Below are 9212 nucleotides of genomic sequence, written 5' to 3'. Positions count from 1 at the left end.
CAGCCTGAGTTCTACAAGCAGGAGATGGAGTGTGTGTCACAGCTTTTAGAAGAAAACACATCATCGCCTCACAGAGAGAGGCCTTAGGAAGTACTGCTAACCATCTGCACTGTCCCCAAAATAAAAAATCTTGGATTCACATGAGACACACCAAGCTAGATCTAGGTCATCACCTCTATAACCATTAGAGAGCCATCCCTATGAGTGACCCCAAACTCAGGATTTCCAGAACCTACTCGGGATCCAGAAGCAGATGACACCATGAAGTAGGTGGCTTTATCCAAGACCTTGAAGCAAGAATGTTGTCTTCCTTTATCTTCCTTGAAACCTCTCTTCCTGACCTGGAAAATTCTCTGACCTAGAAATATTTTTAAAAACCATTCTTCTTTTATTTACACTAATGAATTAATTAACATGTACTTGCTTGACTAAGTCCCTCGTGTACACCTCTGAATTGTGCTGTCATTCTCACTTCCACATATCTGCTTTGCTCACCCCGATCAGTTCTTACATCCCATTCCACAGTGGTGCCACTTTGAGGATACCCTCCTCACATCTTCAGAATAGGGGTTAAGGATGGCATTATAGGCTGAGCTCCACCGAAGCAAACTCAGGTCAAGTTTAATGCGAAGGACTGCTGTTAAAAATCAGCATTCACTGGGCACCTGGGTGGCTCAGTCATTAAGGGTCTGCCTTTGGCTCAGGTTATGATCCCAGGGTCCTGGAATCGAGCCCCGCATTGGGCTCCCTGTTCAGCGGGAAGCCTGCTTCTCTCTCTTTCACTCCCCCTGCTTGTGTTCCCTTTCTCGCTGTCTCTCTCTCTTTCAAATAAATAAATAAAATCTTTTTTTTAAAAATCAGCATTCATGGAAAGAGAGGGAAGGAAAAATGATTGAACAGAGGGAGAAGATGAACTATAATGTGGTTCTAGCAAAGTTTAAACCATCTGCACTGGGAGCTCTGGAATGTATACCTAGCTAATTAGAATTGTTCCACGGTAACCCCCCCCCCCCCCAAGTGACCAGGCCTTTGCAACTTCACGTGACAAGTCATCAGATATAGGATACCCTGGAAAGGTATCTTGGAACACATCTGGAACACACCTGGAAAGCGTGTGTTCTTGAGCAAGGTAGCCGAGATAGAGTCTTAAGGAGCTGACAGATGGAACAGCAAGTCTTTCCAAGAAGGGGATCATTGTAGCTCACATCCATATCCACTCCAGTCCCTTCTTGGTGTCACTCAGAACCATTTCTTCAGGTACATACATATATATTTGGAGAGTTATTATTCTAGGATTCTAATGTCCCCTTCTTTCCAAAAGAAGCTTAGAAGTAAAAGGTTAGTGGGACACATTGTAGACCCTACCAGTAGAACTAGTCTTAAGACCGTGATAGTCATCGTCTTTCTCCTCCAATACCTATTCTAGATTCCTCTTACCTCAGCACTACGTCTGCTGATTTTGGTGAATTATCTAATGGTGGTACCCATACTCCCACACCTGAGGGTGTTGATTCATCCCTGGACACCTGGAGGCCAGGACTGCTTACATGTCTACTTACCATCACCATTGAGCAAAAGAGTACAAAAACATACTCAAGTGTATTATCTGGGGGCATACATATTTATCTCTGCGTAAAGGCACCTCTATTGCCCCCTGAAGATCAAGGTCCCATTACCCCTTCCAGGGTGGTAACTCCTCTCCTTATTTGCCAGTCCCTGCACACAAGGAAACTGAAGTGCCTAGCGACACTCATAATGGCAATTGTAGTCTATATATCAATGGGACACTTGCTAGGTCCCCTAGCAAAAGTGTGCCCCTTTGGAAACCGGAAACTTTAACCTTACAAAGTCTAGAATTATGGGGTCAAAAAGACAAAGTCTTCAGTGGGTCATGGGGAGGCCTACTTCCATCCCTTAGTTACTGGATCTGTGAATTAATCTTACTTGGGGATATAGTGTCACACAAGTTTTTTCAGATTCAATCTTTCAGAGGATGGATGCCTTTTCTTACAGAGGGTTGCTTCTTTTGTTTTTTTAAGATTTATTTATTTATTTATTTATTTTACAGAGAGAGATCACAAGTAGGCAGAGAGAGAGGAGAAAGCAGGCTCCCCGCTGAGCAGAGAGCCCGATGCGGGACTCGATCCCAGGACCCTGAGATCATGACCTGAGCCGAAGGCAGCGGCCTAACCCACTGAGCCACCCAGGCGCCCCAGAGGGTTGCTTCTAAGCTAGCATTACAACTGTGTCCTCAGAAGGTCATTTTAATGTTCAATCAGACAGGTGGCTTCTGATTGGTACAGTGTGTGGTATGACCAATGGATCCATTTGCTGTAGGCCCACATCCATACCTCCTCTTTAAAAAAAAAAAAAATTACTTTATTAAGTCATCTCGATGCCCAACGTGAAGCTTGATCTCATGACCCTGAGATCAAGAGTCACACGCTCTACCAACTGAGCCAGTCAGGAAGCCCTCCCACACCATCCTGTAAAATAAAATAGGCTCCCTGCTCTGACACAGTTTTATATAGGATCCTTTCTCGGGGATAGAAGAGTCCATAAATTCTTGGATAGTTCCAGTACTGAAGCCTTGCAGGCAGGAAAGCAAACCCACTCCCAGAATATGTGTTTATTCTTGTTAGAAGAAACCTCTGGCCTTTCCAGCATAGAAGAGACTCAATGCAGTTAACTTGTCACCAGTGGTCTCCTTGAGGAACAGCACTGTATTAGGGGCTCAGCATTGGTATCTCCTGATGGCATGTTGGGCGTGTGATGACAGCAACAGTGAAATCCACCTTGGTAAGCAGGAAGCCATGCTGTTGAACCCATGTCTAGCATCCATCTCTCCCACATGGCCACTGCATTCATGGACCCACTGAGCCAGCACCCAAGTAGCTGGCGAGTGAGACTGATGGAGTCATCGTGTCTACTTGGCTGTTTAGATCTTTCTCCATGGTTGGTGTTCTCAGGTGGGCATTAATATGTAATACAAAGATTTTCATGCTTTCATCAACCTCCTGGTTTCATCCTTTATATCTTACTCTTTCACGTGTGCCTGCCTATGAATCTGGGTATATTGTAACCTCAGGCCACTTCCTTCTCACGAAGTGGATAAACAGGTGCAGCACCCCAACCTCTGCCCATTAGGAGGATTCTCCCTCTCTAGTGTCTTTCAAAGCCACTTCCAAATAAGGCTGTTGTGCAGCTGCTTCCATTTTTAAGCACCGGCAGACTAAGCTGTTCTATTTGTAAACCAAGCTTGTAGATGCTGCTCTTCCGTCAGCTGAGGATAAGAGATTCCTAGTACCATCACAGCGCGGTGAGGGAGAGGAGCTGGTGCCCAGTGGTGAAGGTCACGGGCTCTTGCTCACGCAGCTTATTTGTGCCCTCTGTCTAGTCCTTCCCTCCCTTGAGCTCATGCTCCTCTTACAATAAACGGCTGCAGGATTCAAGCAACCTTACGTGAACCCAGCTCTTGATGGGTAGCTCATGGAAGCATGGTCCTTTAGCGTCACATGGGCAGGCATTCCATCTGTCCCAATGTCCATTAGCATGCCAGAAGTGTGTGTGTGTGTGTGTGTGTTGTGTGCACATGTGTTTTAAGTATATAATGCTCCTTGCACAAGATTCTCAGGGGTCTGCACTGTTATTCTCCCACTGGGCTTTGCTATAAGCCCTGTGGTTGTGTTGCACCTTTTTCCTGCCACGTATCTCAAATAACATAGGGCCCGCAGGGCAGTAGGGCTCAGACAGTCAGGCTGCTCACGCTGCAACTTGTATTTGCGGAAGAACTCTTTTTTGTGCCAGCACCTACTGAAAGCTGCCATCGTCTCCTGTCACCTGGCATCTGAGCTAGATAAGTATTCTCTGGTGTGGGATATGCCCTCTCTAGAACTGACAGCAACCTCTCAGAGATAGTTCTCCTCTGCCATGGGAAGTCAAGACAATGATTTGTCTTTGACTTTGGAAGCTACCCCCTGGCACAACACTGGCTATAAGGCTGCAAAATGTTATTTATGTGTCAGAATTCTTATTCTTTGTAGGGTTTTTCTCACACAGAGTGTATGCGTCTTACTCAGTCCTCTAGTATGTTAACCATTCTTAATCATTAGCCCCAGTGAGCATAATATCATTGATTTAATGGGTCAATGTGAAGTTCTATGAGACATCCAGATGGTCCAGATCGTTTTGGCCTATATTCTTATAGAAAGCATAGAATTAACATAGCTTTGGGAAAAAGCTGTAAATATGTATTATTATCTACTCTATGTAAATGCAAACTGTTCCTGATGCTATTTTTTTAATCAGAATATAAAAGAATACATTTGTCAAGTCAATCACCATGTATCATGTACCTGAAACCACCTTAATTTGCTCTAGCAAATATGTTAATCATATCTAGTACTGTGACTGCAATCAGGCAGACAGATCATCCAAGTCTGCAGTAAGCTATCATTTTCCAAGACCCATCTTCTTCTTCTAGGGACAGACTGGCAAATTAAATGGAGAATGTGGTAGAGTCCCCCATTCCTACATCTTTTACATCCTTAGTTTTGCCATCTCCCAACCTGGGGTCATGATACTGGTTTTGGTTTTGGGATGGGACTGGGGAGAGGATAAAATATTTTCAGAGGCTTCTACTTGGACTTCCCTGCTATAAGAGCCCTTACACCAAAGTCCAAGAACCCAAGATTGGAGTTGTACCGACTACCGCATAGGTCAATCTCAATTATATACCCCGAGATCATGAAAACGACCAGGTGGACCCATAGAACTAGTAAGCAGGACCTTGGTCAAGACTCCATAAACCTCCATTCTTTTTTTTTTTTTTTTAAGATTTTATTTATTTGACAGAGAGAGACACAGCAAGAGAGAGAACAAAAGCAGGGGGAGTGGGAGAGGGAGAAGCAGGGAGCTGAGCAGGGAGCCCGATGTGGGGCTCAATCCTGCGACCCTGGGATCATGACCTGAGCTGAAGACAGATGCTTAATGACTGAGCCACCCAGGTGCCCCCATAAACCTCCATTCTAACAGGAAGACCATAATGATACTTTGGGTCTCTGAATATGTGTATTAACTCAGACCTTTGTTTCCCACAGTCCTAGAATGTTTGGGATACCTAACTATAAGTGACTATTCAGTCAATGGGTCTGTATCCAAAAACCAATTCAGATCCAGAAGCAGAGCAAGAAATCAAAACGTTTAATTGCCCTCAATCTAGCAGTCATCTACCTTTTATTTTTTCTGATGGAACAAGCTGAGTTGTACCCTTATTGGGTGCCCGTCTCTTTTGCTCCTAGGCATACTGTGTTCCATTAAACATCTCTATTACTCTCTGCAGATCAGGCCCCCTTAGATACCCTATGACTCTGCCACTCATTAAGAAAATTACATCCATCTTCCTTCTGGTTGTTAAGTGACACTAGCCACTCTCTCTGGTTTTTGGAGTCCTATCATCCCCACCGCTATTATTGAGCCTAATTCTGTATTGGCCTTTCCTACTGTTAACCCTGTCTTATAAAAGAGCTTCCTCGCTGAACTTTTTAATAATGCTATTACTGCTCTCGTGAGTGTATTACTTATGACCTTGGCGATGGTGTATCCAATAGTCCTTTCCAGGGTACATAATCATCTGGGGTCTCTTTCAGCCTACATTTCCATTTGAGCATGCCCATTTCCCCGGGCATTTCATTCCTTTCTCCACTGTCTATGATAGCAATTTTGGCATTTCCCCTTCATTTAGCATGAGCCGGCATTTTTTCCTTGCTTCTAGGACCCATACTAGTAGATTTCACATTGTCTGCTCAGATCCTTGACAGACTGTTAAATCTTATATTTTAGGAAGTGTCCACAAATCAATGAACTCTCCTCTCTCCAGTACATTGTTCTAGCCTGCTTGATAGAGTAGTCTCAGAACCCAGTCCCTCTAATGTTCCATCAGCTGCTGCCAGTACATTCTGATTAGGTCTTATAACTCCTTTAGGTAAGAGTCTCTTTCCTTCCTTTTTATCAGGCCCACCATGTCCCTAGCTATGCTATGTTGAAACTGAACCCTAGTTATAGGCCTAATGACCAGAAAAAAAAAATGGGGTCCGATTATGAGGAAGGCACATTCTGCCCTGCAGGGAAAGACCTCTGCATTGTCTTCAAGCAAGGAAAGAGTGCTAGCTTTTAATGGAGATGGATGGTCACTTCTGTAAACCAGGAAGATTCAAAAAAGTCAAGTGTTCATCATCTTAAATAGTATCTACCCAAATGTTCCCAGTTTAAGTGTCAGTGTTCTACTTTTTCTTTTTTAAACGATGGCCCTGATCTTGGCATAACAGAGTTGCTTTGATTTAATATTTAACCCTTTTCCATTATTAATACAATTTTAAACAAAACACCTCCCTAAATCCTCTGTGTCTATATGTGTACAAGTACACATACAGGCAAGCACATGCCAATGGAGTACACAAGCATTTAAATAAATTTCTGGAAGAAAACATCAAACTTTTTTTTTTTTTAAGATTTTGTTCATTTATTTCAGAGAGAGAGCACAAGTCAGGGAAACAGCAGAGGGAGAAGGAGAACCAGACTCCCTGCTGAGCAAGGAGCCTGATATGGGGCTTGATCCCAGGACCCTGAGATCCTTGGTTGGACCCAAGCTGAAGGCTGTGGTCCAACCAACTGAGCCACCCAGGTGCCCTGGAAACATCAAACTTTTAGTGGTGGTTACATATATGGAGAGGAGTAAAGTGGGAAGATGTAGAGAGAGGAATTTGCACTATTTGCTATACATTCTTCCATGATGTCTGATTTTTTTCTTCAATTGTACAATATCTTAAAATACTAGAAAAAAGGAAAATGATCCTTGATGTAGAGGGAGAGAAATGAAAGAAGTCTTTAGTGATGTTCTTGATTTTCCCTCCAAGAGGTTTAACTTCACTTGACCCCACCCCATGGGGAGAGAAGGGATGTCTGAAGGTCATGTGCAATGAACCAGTCTCTTGCTCCTGGAGAAGTGAGAGGAAAGGCCTTCTTATCTGTGGTCAGCCCTACTCTTTCATTCCTTCTCAGAAGGGGCCAAAGGGCTTTGCAGCTGAGATCCATGGCCAGTGGAAACTGCACCAGAAGCCAAGCAACCTGTGTGCCTGTTCAAGAAAGGTGATTCATTTGGAGGCAGTCTGTACATGATACTACAGGAGGAGTTGAATCTTTGCATTAACAAGTCTTCTTGGGGGTTCCTGGCTGGCTCAGTTGGTAATGCATGCATCTCTTGATCTTGGGGTTGTAGGTTGAAGCCCAATGTTGGGTGCAGAGCTTACTCTAAAATAAATAAATAAATAAATAAATAAATAAATAAATAAATAAAAGCACAACATTTCTCAGCTTTTTGGCAAGTTAGTAGAATGGAAAGGGCCAAAAAAATTAATATAAATAGAATAAAGTTTCTGTCCCTTACAGCTTTTGATTAGACAGATTTTCAATACATTTGACAAATGTATTCATTTCCTGAAACTGCTGTAACAAATTATCACAAATTTGATGGCTTCAAACAACAGAAATTTATTTTCTTACAGTTCTGCAGGCCAGAAATCCAAAGTCAGTTTCACTAAGCAGAAACCAAGGCATCAGCAGGGCCCATTCTCTCTGGCGACTCTAGGGGAGAATCTGTCCCTTGATGCTTCCCATTTAGGGTGGCTGTCAGTTTGTCTTGGCTTGTGGCCACATCACTCCAATTCTGCCTGTCTTCACATGGCCCTCTGCATGGTGCGTACATGTAATCTCCCTCAGCCTCTCTCATAAGGGCATTGTGGTGGCCTGTAAGGCCTACCAGATAATCCAGAATCATCTCTCCATCTCAAGATCCTTAACTTGGATCCCATCTGCAAACACCCTTTTTTCCTCATAAGTTAACATCTTTAGGTTCCAAGAATTAGGACCTGGCATCTTTGAGGCCTATTATTCAGCCTACTGCAGAGGGACTGATGTCACACGTGTAATATGTATGAAATCAGTTTGGGGAGGCTTCATCTTCTCAAAGACCAAACTGCTTCTAGACCCGATACTGAGAAACAATTGGAGTTTCGTGTATCTGCCAATCAGAAGAAAACCGCCATGTGGCAGTACTAAGACACGTGGATAGAGAAGATAATTGGTGGCTTCCAATTTAACATTCTTACCACTGAGCTACTGAATCAGAATCTTCCCATCTGATTTTTACCCTCACTGAAGGCGTAAGAGTAGATGCTGGTGTTCACAAACCCCTTCTCACATGGGAAACTCCACATAGCTGACTTCTGGGTGATAAGCAGGGGTTTACTTATATAACCATGTAGGATTCACAAATCAGGAAGTCAAATTGGAGTACTAGTTAACATGTACTAAGCATTTATTATATCCCCAATACTAAGCAGATTACCTTGTGTGTATTCTGTTATTTAATTCTCAGAGCTAACTTTTGAGGATTCCTTCACTAAAGCTCTGTGGTTATGTCCTACATAAACAAAAAAGGGCTTATCCGAAGAAGACCTCTGGACTGGCTCATGAATCAGAACAGCTGCACAAACAGGGCTTGTGCAAGGCAAGACAGAAACCACAGCCGCTCTGAGGGACTCAGTCACAGCTCTAGGTTCTCTTCTCATTCTATGGCACTGTCATCACCAGATGACCCTACCTAAATTGCTTCCCCTCTCTGTGGGTTTTCACTGATAATTTGAATTCCAGGCACAGTTTAATTTGACTCTGCTGAAATAAAGGCACTCTTGTTGGCCCTGCTTGAGACAAATGCCCCCCTTGGGCCAGAGGACCATGTTCAGTTATGGGGGAAAGAAAGAGTGAGCAAGAGGAATGAAGCAGACCAAAGTGATAGTTGCTTCATAAATCGTGTTACCTCATTTTACAAATGGGAAAATATTGAGCCTCAGAGAGGGTACAGCTTTGTAAAGCTTTGTAGCAAGTTGTAAAGCCATATTTGAATGCAATTCTACTCAACCCAAACCCTGGATTCTTTTTTTTTTTTTTTAAGATTTATTTATTTTACAGAGAGAGTGAACACAAGGGCGGGGGCAGGAGCAGGGGGAGAGAGAGAATCCCAAGCAGACTCTGCACTCAACACAGAGCCCAAAGCAGGACACAGTCTTACAATTCCAAGATCATGACCTGAGCCAAAACCAAGAGTCATCTCTTAACTGACTGTGTCACCTAGGTGCCCCCAAATCCTGGATTCT

The sequence above is a fragment of the Mustela nigripes genome, chromosome 3 (genome assembly GCF_022355385.1).
Source record: "Mustela nigripes isolate SB6536 chromosome 3, MUSNIG.SB6536, whole genome shotgun sequence".
Classification (NCBI taxonomy): Eukaryota; Metazoa; Chordata; class Mammalia; order Carnivora; family Mustelidae; genus Mustela; species Mustela nigripes.
Note: the sequence above shows the minus strand (reverse complement) of the source record.